The 22057-nt window shown below is 36.4% G+C and overlaps 1 pseudogene; it reads right to left on the reverse strand.

The window, feature by feature from the left end:
• Positions 1 to 12077: 12077 nt before the first annotated feature.
• On the reverse strand, positions 12078 to 12191 carry LOC113362334 (annotated as a pseudogene).
• Between the last annotated feature and the right edge of the window lie 9866 nt (positions 12192 to 22057).

Genomic DNA, 22057 nt, shown 5'->3' on the forward strand with positions numbered 1-22057 from the left:
AATTTGCACGCGCACGATCTACCAATACATGTATAGCCTCGATCTTCAAGGTGTTTGATAGGAAGTCACGATTGCCAATCACTTTAGAATACTGAACGAAACTTGACTAGCTTGTTCTTTGGTTGGTTGGGATAGAAGGTGGAGGTTACATTAAAAAACAACCATCGAATTTAACTGGGTGCATCAAAAGGGCTACCTCTTGCGAAGTGTCATGTAATTTTTTTTTCTTTTTCCTTTTGTATATGTATCAAAAGAGTCCCTTTATCATAAAAAAAAAAAAAAAAAAACGATGTATATATCAGAAAAAAATATCAGAAAAATACAAAAAAATCAAGTATTTATCAATTCCATCATCTCTTGTTCCAAAAATAAAAAGAGAGTAGTCAATGTAAATAAGAGTCATGTAAATAGTCATTTTGTTGTTTCATTGTAATAAGCAAGGAGGGTGTATGCCATTGATGTACAACGCGAGTAATTGTGAAATACCTCCAACTCATTCACAATTCTCGTAAAGTCCGGACAGCTAGCTAGATTTCGACCTTGGTTCTTAGCCTGAGAAACTATCTCTTGGTGATTAGTAGTCATAACATCCGATCTTTCTTTACACATGTGTAGATACACTTTACACTCTTATCACATGTCTTTATTTGTTATCAGTGCTAGGATTGTGCCTTTGATAGCTAGATTGACATCTCCATTTTGCTGTGAGCTTAAACTGACTTGCACATGTCACATTTGATGGAATATGAGCTTATATTTGACCTAGAACTTTGTAGGTACGTTCTAAGCAAACCTTCACGAGACTTCACTCGTCCACTAGGGACACTTAGTGGTTTAAAAGGCTTAGTGCATATGCTAAATGCATTCGAGAGACCAGCGACAGTGGTATAGGTAGGATTTCCTTAGTTTTGTTTTACTTGAGGACAAGTAAAATTCAGGTTTGGGGGTATTTGATGAGTGCTAAAAAGTGCATATTTCTATATTTTTTCTTGGCATTTAACTCATCTTTTGCATTAATTCTACATTTTATCCCATATTCTATATTTTCATTGTTTTCAAGAATAAATATTTTTATTAATTAATTTTGTATTTTTAGGTACCAAATAAAGATTAGATGAGTTGCGGAGCCAAAAGCAAAGACACGGGAGAAAGCCGGTGGAATCTCTAGCGGAAAAGAAGTGAAGAATGTGTTATGGAAGACTCAAGGATAAAAATGGGCTTAAAAAGGAAGAAATTGTTCTTAAAGAAGAAGTGGGCTCAAGATTACCTAAGCCCAAATCCAATTCCTAAACCCAAATCCATATCCTAAACCCAAAATTCAATACCCAAACCCGTTTTCCTTCTTAACCGTAAGATTGGATCCATTCCATCATCCAACGGTCGCTGCGTCATCATGCATCAGATTTCGACGCACCGTACCAACACTACAGCACCTAACTCCATCTTGAGCCGTTAGTTTCGTTGTATTTTTGCATCCAACGGTCGCTCATAATTTGTCTCCATCTCGCCGTTAGATCCGTTTCAGAAGTTATCATCCCACGGATTCCCTTCACAAAACATCAAATTTGATGATCCCGTTTAACACCTAAGCAACCTAATCCTATTACCCACACCAAACGCACCCTAACCAAAACCCATCGAGCCATCTCCTTCTTCCCCTCTTCTGCAACAACGACGCTCCCCCAAATCACTCCACCATCTTCTCCCCCCAAATCACTCCACCATCTTCTCCCCCCAAATCATTCAACCATCACCAATCGAGCCATCATCACTTAGATCTACTTTTCTAGCCACTTATTACATCACCTCCTAATCGTTTCATCTCACAGGAACCCTAGGTTAGGAGTTGATGAAATAGGTGAGGTTAGAGGATAAATCGAAGGCATGGGTAGCATCAGCAGACGACAAGGAAGCATGGGTGAAAGTTCTCGAGTAGTTTTCAATGTATGAGGTGATTTAATCTCACTTTTTGTCAGAACCCTAGTTCACTGTTTTGGGGGATTTTAGGTTAAAATTTATTGTTTGTATAAATAGATGGGTGGGTGTGTAATAGAAGGGGATCTCTGGACTAGCCAGGAGACATTTGAAGAAATTTTAATTACAATTTCAAATTCAGTCCCTTTATCACAGTTGATTATTTTGAATGTTATGTGTGTGTTGTTTGAATTATCCTGTATGATGTTTATTGTTGTTCACAAGTTTAGCATGAGCTAAACTGCATTAGGCTGAGGCTCAGTTGAAGCCTTATGCACTGTCAAATGACATTGCTAGGATAGTTAACTCCTTGCCCTGTTTTGCTTGAGCAATGGGAAGAGGTTAATTCTCATAGTGCCTGTGATTGATTGTTCTGTCAAAAGACAGTCAATGCTAGGGGCAAACTAGTGAGCAAATTAGTTTTCCTCCCATTCTAGATGTATGCATAGGATTTTCAACTCAACCTAGAAATATGTTGTTTGATTAGGACACAAGGTGGATACTAAGCCTTAGCTTAGCCATAATCCCTTTTACAGTCACTTAAATTCAGTTCTGTTTTGCTTCCTGTTCAGTTTATCTCCTTGCCTGTTTTGCCTGTTTTTCTTGCATTTTGAAGCTGTTGTGCACTGAAATCAGTGCACAAACTCACCCCTGCCCTTGGCTCACAGCCTTGGTTCATGCCATTTGCCCTCTTTGTTTCACTGCCACTATAACATTGTGATCTTGCATCTTGTTTTACATCATCTGCCAGCATAGTTTAACTTCTTTATGCTCCCACTCCCTGTGGACTAACCCCTTGCTTACCTTCTATACTAAAACTTGGCCTTGTATACTTGCAAGTGTTTTTTGTGTGTTTTCCATTTTCACACCACTCATGAGATCGAGTTACTAAACAATAGAAACAATTGAATCAAAAACGATTTGATTCACTCGAATCGATTCATGAACTTTATAGCCACGGTTTGCAAACTTGCATTCCTTAATTTATATAAGTGTAAGTTCAAGAATAATCGTTTTTAGAAATAACCAACCTAAGTACGCGGACTTAAGTACCCGGAATAAGTTTGTAAAAGGTTTACAAACTCCAGCAAATTTTCTCGGGAAGAGAACCTCCGACAGTTCGCGGACTGGGTTCGCGGACTCTATTCCGGTTTTCATCAACAAAGTACGCATACTTTGGTTCAAAGAATAAGGACTTATACATATATGTTTTACCACACAATTCTTATATCCAACAATGGTTATATAATCCAAACTCTCATTTCAATCTTTGAAACATTCTTAGAGGACGTTATATAGTTGTTATTCACGAACTATTTTTCGTCAAAGCCGTTTTCAAGTAATTGAAACATAGTATGACTTTCGTCACTAGTAAAGATGAACTTGGCCAAAGCGAATGCTTACCAACACATATTTCGAGAAATATGTAAGCGAGTTTGACTCAGCTCGAAATAATAAATTGTTCCACATATTCAAAAATTACCCAACACAATATGTGCGCCCCAATTCTTTTGCAATCCTCACCGCATTTACTAGGGCTTCTTGGTGAGGATGCACTTACAACACAATCAGGTTATATTTAGGTGAACAAAATCTTGCTCACCACAGGTATTTGAAACAAAATCATGCATGGAATCTAGGAATTTAACAACTTCCTTGAAACTTTCAATAATTGTTCCATACCTTTTTAAGATGTTATCACTTGTCGAACTCTTGTCTGGGAGATCCTTCTTAATAGTACTCATTGCTTTATTGATCTTCTTTGGTACCCATTTCTGAATAGCTTTTGGAGCAACGTATTTCTTTTTCTCCCCAATATAATTATGAAATTTCTTGGAGGGAATACTAGAAGAACTTATATTATGAGACTCAGTTTTTCTCCAGTTTGGAACATCAGATCTTGTCATCTTAACATAATCAGATCTTGTTTTGTCTCGTTTAAGATATCTGCCATTCCTTTGCAAGTGACCTAGTTTTCCACAATAAAAACAATGTTTAGTAGAATGAAAAAAGTTATGTTTAGTGTTACCTAAATGTTATGTGCTTTCTTTGGAGCATGACAGAATTTCCTCTTTTCGTCATCAGCAGTTGGTAGAGATGCTTCACTTTTGTCAACCGTGGAAGGTTTTGGTTTAGAAAAATCTTTATATTTGACAAATTTTACCTCTTTGAAAATACCAGGAGCGTCTATTCCTTCATAGCCCAATCCTCGTGTATCACGATGAATTCTACATGCTCCCAATATCGAGGTTAATTTTTCTGAGCTGCTATTTCTAGACAAACTCTCTTTTAAGCTCGAGTTTTCTTCTTCCAACCTTTTGACCTTTTCGAGCGCAATAACTAGATCATTCTTGGATGATTCATATTGAACATTGAGATCTTCTAGTTCCGAATCAAATAACAAGTTCATCTCAATGTTCTCCAAGTTATCTAGCTTTGCTTGAAGAGTAATTTCCCGATCTCTACCTTCGGAAATTTCTTCTTTAAGCTTTCGTATTTCGTTGAGATAATCTCTTGCACCAGTAGAATCAAGCTGGTCTTGCAAGTCTTTATTCCGACTATGAGGTCTGTCATATTTAACTTTCTCACTGAAAATGGTGCTTTCAGCTCTGAGAGTTTTTGATGAAATTCTTTAAGAAGATTATTAGCAACTGGATCAACATGGAACACTTCTTCGTCAGAATCAGAATCAGTATCCGAAATAATTTTTTCAGAGGCTAATGCAACCTCGCCTGCGTACTCTTGGGGATTATAATATTCAGGTCTATCATCAAGAGTGGGCAAAGTTGCTGCATATGTCGATTATCTACGGCTCCAGTTAGGACATACTGAAGACAAGTGCCCGAAACCACGACAGTTATAGCATTGTACATCATCATTAGGAGATGTTGCACCTTTAAAAATACTCTTTTTCCTGTCTCTCAAGAATTTTCTAAATAGTCGTGGAGTAACATCCTTAGTATCTGGAGAACCAGATTTATCTTTAGAGGATTCAACATTGTTTGCAGCTTTAAGAGAAATCACCTCTTTTCTAGATGCGTGTTCATTATCAAATATTTTTAACTTTCCAACAAGAGTATTTCTGGAAAGTGTAGAAATATTATTTTCTTCTTCAATGACATGCTTCTTAGACTCGTATCTTGATGGTAGAGACCTGAGAATTTTGCACACAATAACTTTCTCCGGGATAGTTCTTCCTAATGAATATGAGGAGTTAACTATTTGAGAAATTCTTTGGTTAAACTCATCAAAGGTTTCATCATCAGACATGCGAAGGTTTTCCCAGTCAGAAGCTAGATTTTGAAGCCTTACTTCTTTCTCTGCGGCATTCCCTTCGAATACGGTTTCTAAGATATCCCAAGCATCTTTAAACTTATTACATGTAGTAACGTGGTGTTGAAGATCTAGGTTAATGGCATGGATGATAGAATTTAATCCATCAGAATTTTGCTTTTCAGCAAGAATCTCAAGTTTATCATAATCACCAATATCCTTTGCAACAGTTATACCGTCTACTGTAACTAATAGAGGATCATAGCCATTAACAGTACAAACCCATGATTGAAAATCTCGTGCTTGTATAGAAGCATGCATAGAATTTTTCCACCATAAATAGTTCGTGTTATCGAAGACTCGTGGTACTTGTATAGAGATATCACTTCTGTTCATAGAATCAGATTGCTACAAACACAGAATTATGAGGTCTTAGTGTGTTTGCCTGCTCTGATACCAATTCAAAGTGCGGGGATCTAACAACCACACCCAATATTTCGTTTGGCAATCTGTATGAACTAAACCTTAATAATATTCCGAGAGTAAAAACTCAATCAAGGAATAATACTAAAGAGTTTATCTCTTTTTCTCAAATCAATCAGCAAACCAAACAGATAGAAATCTATGAGCCTGACCGATGTGAGAAATACTTAGACGGTACCAAATACCAATATCCATGATCAATCAAAATCCTATCCAACAAACAAGGTCGGATTTATAAATGATGATTGATTAACGCACAACCTATGATATTTCAATTATAAAGATAAACAATATAATGCGGAAAAGAAATAACACTGACACCAGAAAATTTTTTAACGAGGAAACCGCAAATGCAGAAAAACCCCGGGACCTAGTCCAGAATAAACACACACTGACTATAAGTTGTTACACCAAATTCCTACTATCTATTCAGACTAGATGTAATACCTGCTTCAGCACTTATATAAATCCTAGCACAACACCGATTGTCTTTAGGAATTCTTCTCGTAAATCTTCTACCAGAACCCAAGGCTCTCTTTAGAAGATACAACAACACGATTGATACGATTTGATATTTTGTTTGCACAAAACACCGGTTTGATCTCCCTTTAGATGTAAATCAAGGTTTTGGAAATCTTGTGTTTATTTTGATAAAAACAATTACTAGGTAAAAGTAATATCAAAACAAACCTGTAGATTAGGGATTATTATACTCTTCAATAAAGGAAGAGAAACCTAATTATACTACAACAAGAACAACTAGAATAAATCTAGAGATATCTTGTTTAAAACTTCTTAAGGATTTTTACGAGATACCTTAATCGAAGTTTTCTTTCTAGCTTCCGATTTCGACTAACAAGTGTTGGTTACGATTGGAAACTGAAATCTATCAAAACCTAGGGTTTATGATCAACACTCTTGAATGGTTTTATATAAGAAGAGAAAACCTTAGAATGGACAAGAGGTGAAAAACCTAGATTACAAATTGTATAATCAATCACGAAGATTAATCCAACTCAGCTTTGTGATCCCCAATACAAAGACTTTTATCTCACTCTTGTTCACGAAGAACAGAAGACATGGAAAACAACCTTATGAGCTTACATCAATTTCCAAAGGGGATAAAAACCTGTACCATTCACAAACCCTTTATTTATAGTGAAAGGTAGCTTGAAAGCTAAGCATAGTTATTTTCCTTTTTCAAGACTCTCCTAATTTTGGGAGTCTTTCATAAGTTACAATTCTTGCCAAAATAATTAAATAAATAATTAATTAGCAAATATTGTATTTATGTGAATAAATCACATTTTTAGGCAGGAATTAAAAGTTATCACAAACACTTTAATATGGTAATCAAATATGTTTGGATTAATAGCCATCTTGCCTAGATAAGGAAACATCACCAACTTGACCAAAAATGCCTTTTAGTCACGTAATTGGGCCCAAGTCCGTGAACCGTTACAAACATTCCATGGATTGTTTCCTACTAACGAACTGTAACAATTACAGCAACACTTATAATTGTTACTTTAATAAATCACTCATAACGTCATCGTTATAACTCGGATTTGAGTGATTCATGGCTCGTTGAATTCGTAAGCTCATTCACTATAACATGAGAACCTTTCTAATGATAAAGGTTATTGTCACAAAAGTAGTGGTTCAAATAACCTCAAGTATACATACATAAATGTATATTAACCGTCATAGGAATTGTTCCATAGAGTGAGCATTTGTTTCGATAGATTATAAAGGTAGAATTGAATAAGAATCCAAATGAAATCAATCACCACATACCTTTGTTGATGAAGTCCTTGTTGATGTCTTTTTCCTTCAAGAATAGCTCTTCTTAGACCTAACCTAGTCCGAAACTATCTATAGTATACTAAATCAAGAATGCATTTCGGAAACTAAAATTGACAACTAACTTGACATACTAACGCTAGTGGGTTCAACCGAGCAACGCTCTAACACAACGGGAATAAATCTCCCCTCTATAAATACCCAATTTTAAATTCATTTCAACTCACACCTTCTTATCATTTTCTTATATTTTCCAATTTTTCAAAATATGAACATGGCATAGTTCATAGAAGAGCAACATGTTGCTGAAAATCAAATAGCAGAACGCCGAGACAATGTTCAAAATAAAATAAGAAGAGCAAAAAGTGCAAGAGCTGCACATCAGTGCAATTTTAGTACTGAAGAAGATGAATGCATCTGCATGAGTTATTTATTCTTCAATAATCATTGATGGCGAACTACAGGCCATTCCGTTTTGGGGATGCGTTTTACAGAAATTTGGAGAAATAAAAATGAACCTGGACAATCATTATGCACTGGTGTTAGAGGTGTCGTTTGTTATAATTTTTAAGAATGTTAACAAGTATATTTCTATGATAAGGGAAGCGATTCAAAACATGAGGAGTGGTTAAATCCTGCTGGACATTGAACAAAGATGTCGTGAAGAGTGTCTCCGTAACAACAGAAATGAATTCCGATATGGAAATTGTTATGGAATCTTAAAAATGTTGCCTATATTAATCCAATTTATATGTTTTAATTTCTTGATTGTTAACTTAAGTATGAATGTAAAGGTAGATTTTCATTTATCAATCAAAAGTGCAATTACATTAAATGATTATCCAATAAAAGTACGATTACATTAAAAGAAATTACATCTACCACATTAACGATTTCCAAAGATATATTTCCTTATGCCTGTTTGATCTTCCGATAACTTACCAGCTTGAGTCTGAGATGGTGGTTGAGTAGCATCGGGTGATTCCTAACCTTGATATGGTATCGGAGATGGTTGAGTTGGATGAGCAGGTGCTTGAAATGGGTGATATGTTGAAGTGGTTACCTAAATGCTCCATATTTATGTTACCGTCGGGAGTAAGTACAGGAGCTTGGGGAATGAAACCACTAGGGGTTTGGAACCGGATATCCATCATCTCCACGTCTCCTCATGCTTCTGCTACTTGAGTCTCTTCCACTAAATTTGGAGTAGAAAGACGACTTTTATGACCTCCAGCACGACTTCCACGACTTCTTTGGTTGTTACCTAAGGGAGACATGCCATCACGACCTAAACCCATTTGACAACTTGTTCCTACCGGAGTCTTAGGAAATTCATAAGTCAAATTATCCCTCAGGAGCTGCATCTCTCTCAAGTGAAAATTCTGGAATCCATCGAGAAGAAGCATTAAAGTGTTCAACTGGTTCTGATACTCTTCTGACGAAGCCACCACACCGTAATATGGATACCTCTGCTGTAGACCTTCAATACCAAGTGGAACAATAACAATATCTCCAATGGGAGATAAAGTCTGGACTTCCCAAGAAATTTGAAGAATATTTGACGAACCCATTTAACTGCTAGGAACAGAAGTTGGCCTAGCAACCATAACACAAAAATACGTTCAATCTCGAGATACTCTTCAACTCTGCTAACTTTCATTTTTGCAGCATAACGCTTCAAAAAAGCCTTCGACCTAGGCAGTCTTAGGCCATATGAACGTAATATTCTGGAATTTATCTTTCCTTTAGTCTCATTTGAGTATAACGGAATTAGTTGTTTCCATCTTCCTTCCAATGTCCACTTTAATTGATTAAATTTTAGTAAATCACTCGCACATTTTATTTATGTCAACATATACAAATCTCACTTTGAATTGTTATTTTCATGAAATTAAGCGATCACAATGGTTATGTTTACTGCCGGGATCTCGGTCACATAGATAGAATTCCTGTCTTTCCAACTTGAAGCTCATAGATAAAAATGTCTATGCAATGTGTGTTATTTACAAACTTTAGTATTTGAAGCTGACATTGTTTCAGTCATAACATTTTTAAGTAGAGGAATCACATTGTTGTTCTCTACTGCTTTTAAGATCCTTTGTTATGTTTAAATCTAGGCAAGTTTTGTGTTGTCGCTGTTGAGATGCATAACCTTAGGCTGCTGATTCACATTGTGCATTTCTACGTTATCATTCTGTAAAACCAACAAATACAGGTTTCTTGTTTTAGTAGATTAAATGGAGCAGCTAGTCTTCCTGTTCTTATTATCTTGTACATAAATATTCTGAATAACGACTTGAATACTAGTAGGCATATCTTGTTTAGGCATATTACCATCTAGGTTCAATAAGAAACTGGATTCCCTTTTGTTTTGAAGCCAGGTAGAGTAGTTCTATCATTAAATTTGTAAGCTTTGATATGAATGTCTAGATTCCTGATCCTATCCCCTCTTTATCGACCTCTAACACTGAAACTGGTTGTTCTTTTCTAGACCATCAATTATGGCTTCAATTTGGATATATAATGACGGTGCTTTGATGGTCCATGGCTCGTGGGTTCTTCTGTTTTTTGTTTTTGTTGTTTTTTCTTGCCTATTTGGGCCTGCGTTGTGCAAGAGTTCAACTTTCTTTTACCTTTACCCGATTTGTCTGTCAATAGCATGCAGTACTAGCGGTCTCAAAGGGGCCGTTGAACAATACCTGTGTCGACTGTGGTCAGTCTAGCTTCTGCAGTTTCCTGGTATCTCTGGCCTTGTCCATCCATGTCATGACTTATGTGCTGCAGTGTATGATTTTTGGAATTCTGGAGTAAATAATCCTGATATAGAATCCTCACTTCTAAATTCTTCAGTTCTTACAGGTGCTTCTGTATTGTTTTGAGCCAGATGTTTGGACCTATAACCACAATAGACATTCAAGTTAATTTGTATTGAAGATTTTTGGATCAGTTTACTTTATTGAAGCATACCTAGCGCTTCTAGGTTTAGATTTTTTATGTGGATATGTTACATATGTGATATGTGTATATATAGGCGTGTCCCTTGAATTTGGTGTGGTACGGGTAACTGCTAACTAGATGTGAATGAACCATCTACTTCAATGTTTTGGAAATAAATCTACTAGTAATGTGTTTGGAATGCTTAGAAATCAGGGCACCATCCGCTTCCGTGTTCTGTTTTTGAAATATATCTACTTGTAATGTTTTCTCCAAAAGCTTAACATCTTTTTCGGCTGAACCCATTGTTGTGAATCTGCAGCAAGAGACAGAAAAATTACAATTAATATTGTACGGTGGTACTACTACCCATGGGGCCGAAGAACATGCACGAGGCAGAACCCGGTGTGCGCAGTTCGTCTGAGAGAAGGGACCTGCAAGAAGCTTTCGTGAAATCACTCAATTGGAGATGATGTTGTTCGGTCACGCAACCTGGTGTATCAATCTCATACAAGAATGAAGCACACAAAGCATCAAGCCGTATAGTGCCCCAGCAGAAAATGCCATTTCTTCTGTTTCAACAGGCCAAAGCAATTCAGCAGAAAATATGGAGCAAAACACTTGTGGTGGCATGTTTGCTGTCTCTGATACACCGGTTGGAAGCTCAACATCTTTCTTCTTCAAGCTGTACACTGCACCACGCTGTAATGGAAGGTACACGATTAGACAATCCAAGAGTCTTGCATTCACTGAACCAATTTTCGCCTTGCTGATGATGCTTATGGAAAAAAGATTGAAGATGAGAAAGCAACAGAGCCCAGGTGGGAAACTTCTTATTGAGCAATATCCAGTGATCCACTCAAGACTCGAGGGACCTGTTGCTTGGGAAGTTTTATATAAATTTGAGCGAAGTTGGAGAAAGCAAGGTGGGAAAGACCTTCTTATTGAGCTTAGAGATCTTGCTTGCAGATTATTCCGCCATCTTCTGTTATGTACAACTATTGGTTCGTTCAATTGATGATGGAGCTGCTTTTGGATGAAACCAATTGATAAATCTGATTATCTATCCTGTTGCAGTTACTTATGAAAGAAATATTACTGAATTACCAGGGACTGAATTCTTCCCGGATACTCAAGCTCGTGTTCTTGGCGCTAAATCTGATTATCTACCTCCAATTCCAACTACATATGTAAAGTTTTTTGTCAGTCTTCCATCAATACTGCCGCCTGATACCTGGTGTTTCCATTTGTTTTTTTCATGTAATTGAAAGTGCATGATCCTGTAAGGAACATACTGTATTACTGTAATAGAACTTCTGATTCGAACCAATCAAATACTTTTGACTGACGAATTTGATTCTCTGACAACACATTTCCACACTAACTGTAATTCATACTGTCAGCTAGTATCCATCACTTGGTTTACTTCAGCCAAGTCACTTGGCTGCTCTTTTTGTTCCTTGTTGTTGCTTTCCTTTGCATCATTTGGCTAATGGTTAAACAATAGAAAAGCCATTACAAGCTGGGAGGGAAGGTCCCGACTCCCAATGGCCAATACCACAACTTAGATGCAGCACACTGACAAACTACTGAACTAAAAGCAGATCAAAAAAATTTTGGACTATTTCTCGATTTGTGCGTGTCATCCTTGACCAACCGGGGGCCATGCTAATTCTTCTCTGAATCGTTCCATCTTCTCTGTATAAACATATAAACCAGAATGTGGAACTAAACTAGAAAGAGCCCAATCTCATGTGTCGCCATTTTTGATACCTCAAACGTTCGAGGCTCAGCAATCACAATTTATATTTTACTGCACAACTGAACTTCGTATCACCTCATCGCATAATCTTTCTTATCCGTGAAGCGGACACCCCATATCAAAATTTATATGGTGATAAACGAAAAGTGTTTGTTTTTTTTCCCACTAGTTAGGTAGGTGTCAGATAACGCAAAACATATTCCCATAATCTTAAGATATATACGAGTAGTTAAATATAGAAGCTAATTATTATGAAATACTGCCGTATAGAAATAGGGTTTTGCTGAAGTATATATAGAGATAGGGGTTTTGTTGAAACTTCTGTCTTCCAAAAACCTAAAAAACGCAAAATAGAGAGAAACAAGAACAAGAATGATGGTGCCCCTGTGCTGTTGTTATTAAAAGGGAAGGTTGGAGAATCATCTCGAGCTGCAACCAGGTATGGAGATTCAGTTTCTTTACTTTTGTAGTTTTGCTTTAACCGAATAACAATCTTTGTGAATCTTTGTGGTTTACCTGTGGTAAAATCTTCTTTTATCAATTTAAAATAAAAAAATAAAAACAAATGATCATAAATATACTCTCATCATGCATGCACTGCTTAAAACCTAATGATCTTGTATACAGATTTTCAAGCGTTTTTTTATATATATACTTACACGAGATATATTATGCCTAAGATTGATTTCACTAGGACCACTACTACTAGTATTGATGTAAAGTTTGACGTGCTAGGTAGCTAGTGTTGAGTGTTAATGTAATGTTCAAATGTAATAAGAGTGTAAGAATATAAGTAGTAATAGAATTGTATGGACAATAGATGTCCACATGTCATCTTATCTCTATGGTCTTATATTGACCATGTGTAGAGAGAGAAATTATGATGAAGAAAGAAATCAAAGAAAATAAAGTGAGTAGAAACTACTCCCTCCGTTTCTAAAAAATAGGCAGGTTTTTTTTTTGGGTATGTTAAATAAATAGGCTTGTTTCCATATATGAAAAGTCAAATGTTATGATTTTACTACTATACCCATTGAGGGGCCACTTCTCTCTCTCCACTTTCTCTCCTAATATAAATGGGACCACTTCTCTCTCCTCTTTCTCTAATAACAAATGAGTGGGGACCAAAGGATACATTAGGAAAAAACATGGAAAAGTGGCTCCAATGATTAGTTTTTGTGAAAACCAAACAAGCCTATTTTTTAGAAACGGAGGGAGTATTAGTTTCCCACTCAATTATCAATCAAAATCCTTCTAATCTTCAACATAAATTCAACCAAACATCTAACAATTGGTATCAAAGCATAGATCAAGTGAATCTGATCTTGGAGAGTGAAAAAAAATCAATTTCTACCCATTAATTCAAAAAATCAGCAACATTTAAAATTCTCAAAAACTAGATCCGAAGAAAAGAAAAACCCAATTTCTTCAATCAATCATCAACCAAATCAATGGCAAGTAGTAGTAATTCAAGTTTATACATTCAACAACCAATACCACTTTTTCATGGAGAAAATTATGATTTTTGGGCCATCAAAATGAAGACCTTGTTCATGTCACAAGATGTGTGGGAGATTGTACAAAATGGGTATGATGAAATAGAAGATACATCAATTCTAGATCAACCCAAAAAGGATTTACTTAAGGAGAGTAGGAAGAAGAATGCTAAAGCATCCATGTACATCCAACAAGGTGCTGGAGACACTATTCTACCAAGAGTAATTCATTTTCCTAAAGCTAAAGAAGCTTGGGGTATTCTTCAAAAAGAGTATGGAGGTAATAAGAAGGTAAGAGAGCTAAAATTACATTCTTATAGAAGGGATTTTGAGAATCTTAAAATGAATGAGAATGAATGTATCAATGAGTTTTCATCTAGAGTAGTTGAAGTTGTTAATAATATGATGATGTGTGGTGAGAAGATGTAGGAAAAAAGAATTTGTGAGAAGATATTGATGTGCTTGACAGAAAAATTTGAACCCATTGTGGCGGTTTTGGAAGAGACTGAAGATTTTTCTACATTGAAGTCACAAGAACTATGGGCATCTTTGAAGGTGTATGAGCAAAGGTTGTTAAGACACTCCAAAAAGTCAATTGAGAGTGGTTTTCAATCAAAATTGAGCTTGAACTCAAAAAATTCAGCAACAAAGAAAAATGAGTACAAGGGTGAATCAACATCAAACTTCAAAGGAAAGGGGAAATGGAAGAAAGGAGGAGCAAGCTCCAACAACTACGCAAAGAGTGATTCATCTCAAGTACCAAGATGCAATTTTTGCAAGAAGAATGGTCATTTGGAGAAGAATTTTTGGAACAAAAGAAAACCCCAATGTCAAAATTGCAAGAAATATGGACATTTGGAGAAAGACTGTAGATTCAAAGAAGAAGAAGAACAAGCCGGTAGAACCGAAGAAAAGGAAGAAAAACAAAATTTGTTTTATGCTTGTCAAAGTGCCATGGTGACTTCCAAGAGTGAAGTTTGGTTTGTGGATAGTGGATGCACAACTCATATGTCCGGTGAAAAAAGCTTGTTTGTTGATATGGATACATCCATAAACTCTCTAGTGAAGATGGGTGATGGAAATATGGTCAAGCTAACGGAAGAGGTACCATTTGTGTGCAAACCATCAATGGAGCAAAATACATTAGAGATGTGTTATATGTTCTGGAATTGGCACAAAACTTGCTTAGTGTTGGGCAACTTGTGGAGCTTGGGTATGCGGTTCATTTTGAAGATGGATATTGCACCATTTATGAAAAGAAGCACAACAACAAGAGACAAGTTATGAAGAGTATCAAGATGGAGAAAAATAAAATATTTCCAATTGTGTTTGAGAAGCAAAAAAAATGTCGCATTGAGGATGGAAACCATTGATGAAACATGGTTATGGCATAAAAGACTTGGGCATTTGAATTTCAATAGTCTCAAGGTGTTTTCCAACAAGAACGTGGTGAAAAGACTTCCACAACATATCAACCACAAAGATGGAGTGTGTGAAGGTTGTGCACTTGGGAAGCAACATCGCCAACCATTCCCAAAAGGTGTAGCATGGAGGTCAAAGGAACTTCTTGGTTTGGTACATATCGATGTGTGTGGACCAATGAAGACACCAACTCATGGAGGTAATAGATACTTCACTTTATTCATTGATGACTTTACTCGTATGACTTGGGTGTACTCATGAGATAAAATTCCGAAGTTTTTAGCATCTTCAAGAAGTTCAAGTGCCTTGTTGAAAATCAAAGTGGTTAGTACATCAAAGTTTTGAGAAGTGATAGAGGCAAAGAGTACAACAACAAAGAGTTTGATAAATTTTGTGAAGATGAAGGCTTGGAAAGGAAACTAACCGTGGGTTATACTCCTCAACAAAATGGTGTTTCCGAGAGAAAGAACCAAATCGTGATGGAAATGGCGAAGTCCATGCTTCATGAGAAGGGTATGCTTAAAGATTTTTGGGCTGAAGCCGTTAACACCGCGTCTACTTGATAAATAGGTGTCCAACAAAAGCCGTATAGAACCAAACTCCTTTTGAAACATGGAGTGGGAGAAGACCATCGGTAAGGCATCTCAAAGTTTTTGGTAGTGTGTGTTATTCTCAAATTCCAACGGTGAAGAGAACAAAGATTGATGAATCAAGTGAGAAATGTATATTTCTTGGCTATAACCTCCAATCAAAAGGTTATAGGTTGTTTAGTTTGAAAAATAACACAATGATCACAAGTCGTGATGTCTTGTCGATGAAGGTGCTTCATGGAATTGGGAAGAAGGTAAAATTGAGAAGAGAACCGTTATTCTTGATGACGAACAAGAAAATTCAGCAACAAAATAAGTTGGAGAAGGTGAAGAACTACCTCAAACACCCCAAAATGCAAGGTTTAGAACATCTCCAAGTATGTCTCCAAGTACTAGTGCATCAACATCACCACCATCGACACCAAGGAAGATGCATAGGTTGAGTGAAGTATATGAAAGATGTAACTATTGTACGGTTGAACCGGAAAATTTTGAAGAAGCATCAAAAGAACCGGTATGGATAAAAGCCATGGAAGAAGAAGTTGTTGTGATTAATGATAACGACACATGGGAGAAAGTAGCAAGGCCAAGTGACAAAGAAGTTATTGGTGTGAAGTGGATCTACAAGGTGAAGTACAATGCGGATGGAACGGTTCAAAGATACAAATCAAGGTTGGTGGAAAAGGGCTACTCACAACAACCCGATATCGACTACAATGAAACGTTTGCACTGGTTGCTCGTCTTGACACCATTAAATCCGTGATTGCTATGGATTCCAAAAAAGGTTTTTATCAACTAGATGTCAAATCGACATTTTTTAATGGAGAACTCCATGAAGAGGTCTATCTAGAACAACCACAAGGTTTTGTGGTGGAAGGAGAAGAAGATAAGGTGTACAAGTTGAAGAAAGCTTTGTATGGCCTAAAGCAAGCACCAAAAGCTTGGTATAGTGAGATAGATGGATACTTCAAAAGGCAAAACTTCAACAAAAGTAAGAGTGAGCCTACACTATATGTGAAGACAAAAGGTACGTTTATTCTCATCGTTTCCTTGTATGTTGAAGATCTTATCTTTACGGGTAATGATGCTCATATGATTGAGCAATTCAAGAGAGAAATGATGATGAAATATGAGATGAGTGACATGGGTTTGCTCAAGTACTTCCTTGGTATTGAAGTTTACCAAAGTGAAGATGGAGTGTTCATTTCTCAAAGCAAGTATTCTGAAAAGGTGTTGAAGAAATTTGGTATGCTTGGTTGTAACCCCACATCTATGCCACTTGTAGTGAATGAGAAACTCAAGAAGCATGATGGAGGAAGAAAAGTTGATGAGACTTATTATAGAGGTCTTATTGGAAACTTGTTGTACCTTACACATACAAGACCCGACATCATGTTTGCTTCAAGTATGCTTTCTAGGTTCATGAGTTCACCTAGTCATTTACATCTTGGCGCGACAAAGAGGTTGTTAAGGTATATTCAAGGAACAATGGATTTTGGAATCATGTATTCAAGAAATTTGGATGTCAAATTAGTTGGATATTGTGATAGCGACTTGGGAGGGTGTATTGATGACATGAAGAGTACATCAGGTTATGCTTTTTCTCTTGGTTCGGGTATATTCACATGGGCATCGAAGAAGCAAGAAACCGTAGCTGATAAGCACCTAATATTGTATATAATCTTATCATTTTGTATGTGTTTATGGTATCTTGTGCAATAATTGCTTATATTTATGCCAAATGATATGTGTTTTGTTTTTCTTGTTCATTGCGTGTAAAAATGTGGTAATAATCTGATTTTTATAATGGAAGGAGACTAAATAGAGTCAGCAAAGAAAGGTTGAGCAATGGGAAGTTGCCGCACCATAAGAAGCAACAGGAAGGGATCATAGTTGAGGTGTTGGCTAACAATTGATAGTGGACAACTGAATGGACTTAAATTCAAGTAACAGATGCTGCATGTTTCGGAGTTAATGGGCATGAGTTCAAATGCTAAAAGAAATTTGGGAAACAAATAAACCAAGTCCAAGTTTCACTATCAAACACCAAAAACAGGGTATTCATGAACAACACCTAAATCGACCACCTCTGTCCCCATCTCTTTCAATCTGTCAAACCCAATCTCTCTTTCGCACCCGACACCACCTCCCTGAGAAATATCATCATCCTTATCCAAATCCTAACCCTAAAGGGATGTATCCTCTCCATCTCTTTGTCGAAACCATACCCTAGTTCTATCTCTCCCTTATTAATCAGATGACCAGTTTGTACTTCTTCTGTGATACTCAAATGTTCAACCTAACCCTAGACTCTATGAACTGGACGAGAACATGTCGGACAAGTTATCTTCAACATCATCAAGCAGTAAGCAGAATTTGTCTAATTTTCAATTCTCTACAACATCAACATCATCAGACAACTAGCTAGTGGAAGTAATAGGGTGGCTATGATGATTACGCAAATGGCAATTGGGTCTGAATTCAAACAGCAACATCAGTCAAATGGATGAGGATAAGTGCAGTGGCGGTGCATGAATGAAGATTTTTCCATAGTGGTGAGTTTCGAGAACAAAATCCCCAAATATTATAATGTTTCTGTTGAGAATATGGATTGAAAATTGGGGGGAGAAATCTGTGTATAAATAGGGGGTTATGTTGTGTAAAGGAGGAGGCAGTGAGGAAGGAGAGGAGAACTTAGTTTTATCTCTTTCTTTTGTTGTTGAGTGATTTGGTAGAAATCAGTTGAAAAGGGAAGAGCTTACATTTTATGAACATCAAAACTTCATTTGTTTCTATAAAATCCATGTTCTAACTTCTTTAGCTAGGGTTTAGATGAAGCCCTTAGCTTACTGCTAGTTTCTTATGTTAATTAAAATGCTCTTGTAGAGATTTATTGAATAGGATTCAGTTTAATCTTCTTGTTGCAACTCATAACTTTCACCTAGTATGTCTTGCATCCTAAGTTGTTAGATCAATTATCTGTTGTTGCATCAACTCATGCCTCATTGACTATTTTCAATTTGTGATTAGTTGTGCTATAGTAAGACAACTAATGCTAGAAATTTATACCTTAGTTGTGACTGACTATCCATTTAAAGATTACCTTAGATACACGGCAGACTCGAATCTTCACCGTTATCTGTTACAAGGTCAGGAGTATTTTCATTAGCTGAAATATCTAGTGTAGGTTATGTGGTAGATTCAATTTCCCTAGTGCTTCCTACTTGATTATTTTCTACTCTCATTGCATACTTATTTCTGTTTCGTTTATAGTTTCATAAGTTTTGTTTAGCAATCATCTCGTCGTACTGACAAAATCTCCTGTTTGATCTGATTCAGTATAGAAAGACCTTAGAATCAACTCTACATCGCCCTAGTCTTTGTGGGATCGACCTGTGTTTGCTCTGTTTTACATAGTAGACACTGTGCACTTGCAGTTTATAATATTGTAGGCATCTTCTAGTCCTACCAAGTTTTTGGCGTCGCTGCTGGGGACTCGGTAGCGGTGTATTTGCTTCTTTCGTTACTCTACTGATTTTTAGATTAGTTTTATATATATTCGTTCAAATTTTGTTTGTTATTAGCTGTTTAGATTACAAGTACTGAAGCAGTAATATTCTGTAGTTAGTCTTTCCTTTCTTGTTGTTAAAAAAATAATAAAAAAAAATTTATTTAGATAACAGCATCTAGATAAGCATCCTTTAGTTTCAGTCAATAATTGGTCCCTTCTTGAAAGTCAGTTTTCAGCTGTGTGTAACTCTCTTAGTTTGCATTATACGTACTTCAGTAAGTTAAGAGTCTGTGAATGTTTTGAAATTTTCTTTCTTTGTTACTTTTAACAATCTTATCTCAGTAGCATAGTTCATTTGTTTACAATCTGCATCCAGTTAGCTGTAGTCTTAATATTTCAACCACTTGCATCATGTTCTGGGGCTGAAATCCATCTATAACATATTGCTATCAATAAGATTAACCATTACTTGTTTCTGTCATTAGCATAATTAGATTGTGTTAGTTGTAACCATCTATTTATATTCCCAGGTAGTAGTAGCTGCAGTTGTTTTTAAAATTTTCAACCATTCTGTATCTGCATCTTTTCATAGTTGTGTCCTGTAACTTAGTCTGCACATGTATTGATTCTCTTGGTTTCGTAGTTTAAAGCACATTAGGTCTTGTGTAGTTGTTTAATTTGCAGTCCAATATCATCTGTAAAGTTGTTGTAGGAGTGTAGTTTGCTTAAAATTGTCTGTCGTCAGTGTAACTCAGTTGTTCCATCCATTTTTGTATAAAGTTTGTATCTTGTCTCACTTAAAGATTTCAGTCTCTGCATCTTATCCACATAATCATTATCTATAACTTTAAATTTCTATCTTTTTACTTTTCATAGTCTCATTTTAGTTAATCTATTTGCATATATATTTTGCATAGTTAAAACTTCCTTTGCATCTAGCTGTAGCTGTAAAATTCAACCATTCCATAATTTTTTATTTTTAGTTTCATCACATATCTGCACCTTGTTTCAGTTAGCTGCATTATTGCCAAAACTAGTTTTAGTCATTTGCATCTATAGTTCATAGTATCCTCTAGTTTCAGTCATCATATATGAGTCAAGTTATGCCTGCATTCTTTTAGTCGTTTTGTTAAGTTAAGAAACTTTGCATCATTATCTGTAATTGTAACTAAGTAGCATTTTAGCTGTAGCAGTAGTTTTAGTTTTTAAACCTCAACATTTTTGCATTCTGTATAAATATCTACATCGTTTTCTTCCATTGTAGTCAAGTCACATAATTTGTGCATCTGTAGAGGTAATTGTAGTATAGATTCTGTTAGTTAACTACTAGTGCAAAAGTTCTCATCTCCCTGTAACTATTCCCATTATATATTTTTTTCTAAATGTGCGTCATTAGCCTGTAATATAGCAGTTAAGCATTCATGCATTACATTTCTAGCTTGTCTGTATTTACGTCGTATGAGCAACTCCATTCTGTCCTGATCAGCAACAACTTAATTTTCATTATTTGTTTGCTTTGGCTACATAAAACTGAGTACTAAAATTCCTATTTTAAGCTCAACAGGTACCTGTGGTGCTGCTTTTCAAACCAAAGGTGAGGAGAAAAAGATTACGAGACAACCTGTAGGTTGTGCCTAAACCCGGTATTATACCGGCGGTATCGTGCCTCAACTTTAATATCCTTGTCTTGAATGATACACCATCTTGCATGCAAAACTAGTTGCTAAGCATTTTCAAACCCCCGCCACTTATAACATCTTTGTGTATGATCCTGTGACATTTGGGTAATTTACCTGCTAACTGAATTGTTATTTCACTATGCTTATCTCTACAAAATACTGTGTCTTTGTGCATGCATCTGCAAACCTGCTATCATTTGCATAAGCCCTGTGTGTCTAACTTGTACATGTGTTGTTTGAATGGGTGTTTAACATGTTGAATGGTATGTCTGTTAGGCTATGATTGTGACTTTTCGAGACCAGGCCAATCGTCTAGTTAGAATTCAGCAAGAGGACGTAGTTGAGATTCATGTGTCTGTCGAGGAAAGACCTGACCAACCTGAGACAATGGGTGACGAGGTAATCCCACCCCACAGTCTCAAAGATTACTTGTACCCCACGAGGACAAGCCAGCCCTCTTGCATTGTTCCACCAGAAACTGCTGGTATTTTGAGCTAACAGCGAGCACAATACATATGCTCCCTGTGTTTCGAGAGGTTGATGCTGAAAACCCTTACCATCACGTGAGAGACTTTGAGGAGATTTGTGGGACTCTCAGATTCAATCAGTTGACAGAAGAGTCCCTGAAATTGCGTTTATTTCCTTTTTCTTTGAAGGAAAAAGCCAAATCTTGGCTATATGCTTTACGGCCTCAGTCTATTAGAAGTTGGGATGAACTTACGAAAGAATTTTTCAAAAAGTTCTTCCCAAATCACAAAACAGCCACCATTCATCAGGATATCAATAGTTTTGTTCAATTAGATGGTGAGACATTGTCCAAGTATTTAGAAAGGTTTAACGATTTGTTACTGCAATGTCCTCACCATGGTTTCGAACAGTGGAGACTATCAACAATTCTATATGAAGGGTTGGATTTCTCCACTCAAACCTTGGTTGAATCTATGTCAATGGTGAGTTCACAGATAAAAGTGCCGACGAGTCGTGGGCCTTCTTGCATGAAGTTGTCGAGAAAACTCAGCAATGGGAGTCTGATATAGCACCTAGGAATTCGACCATCAGGGGTAATGTTCATAAAATAGAGTCTAACTTTGAGGGTAATGCTAAAATAGCATCATTGGTTATGAGAGTT

Source organism: Papaver somniferum, chromosome 3 (genome assembly GCF_003573695.1).
Source record: "Papaver somniferum cultivar HN1 chromosome 3, ASM357369v1, whole genome shotgun sequence".
In the NCBI taxonomy this organism is placed as follows: domain Eukaryota; kingdom Viridiplantae; phylum Streptophyta; class Magnoliopsida; order Ranunculales; family Papaveraceae; genus Papaver; species Papaver somniferum.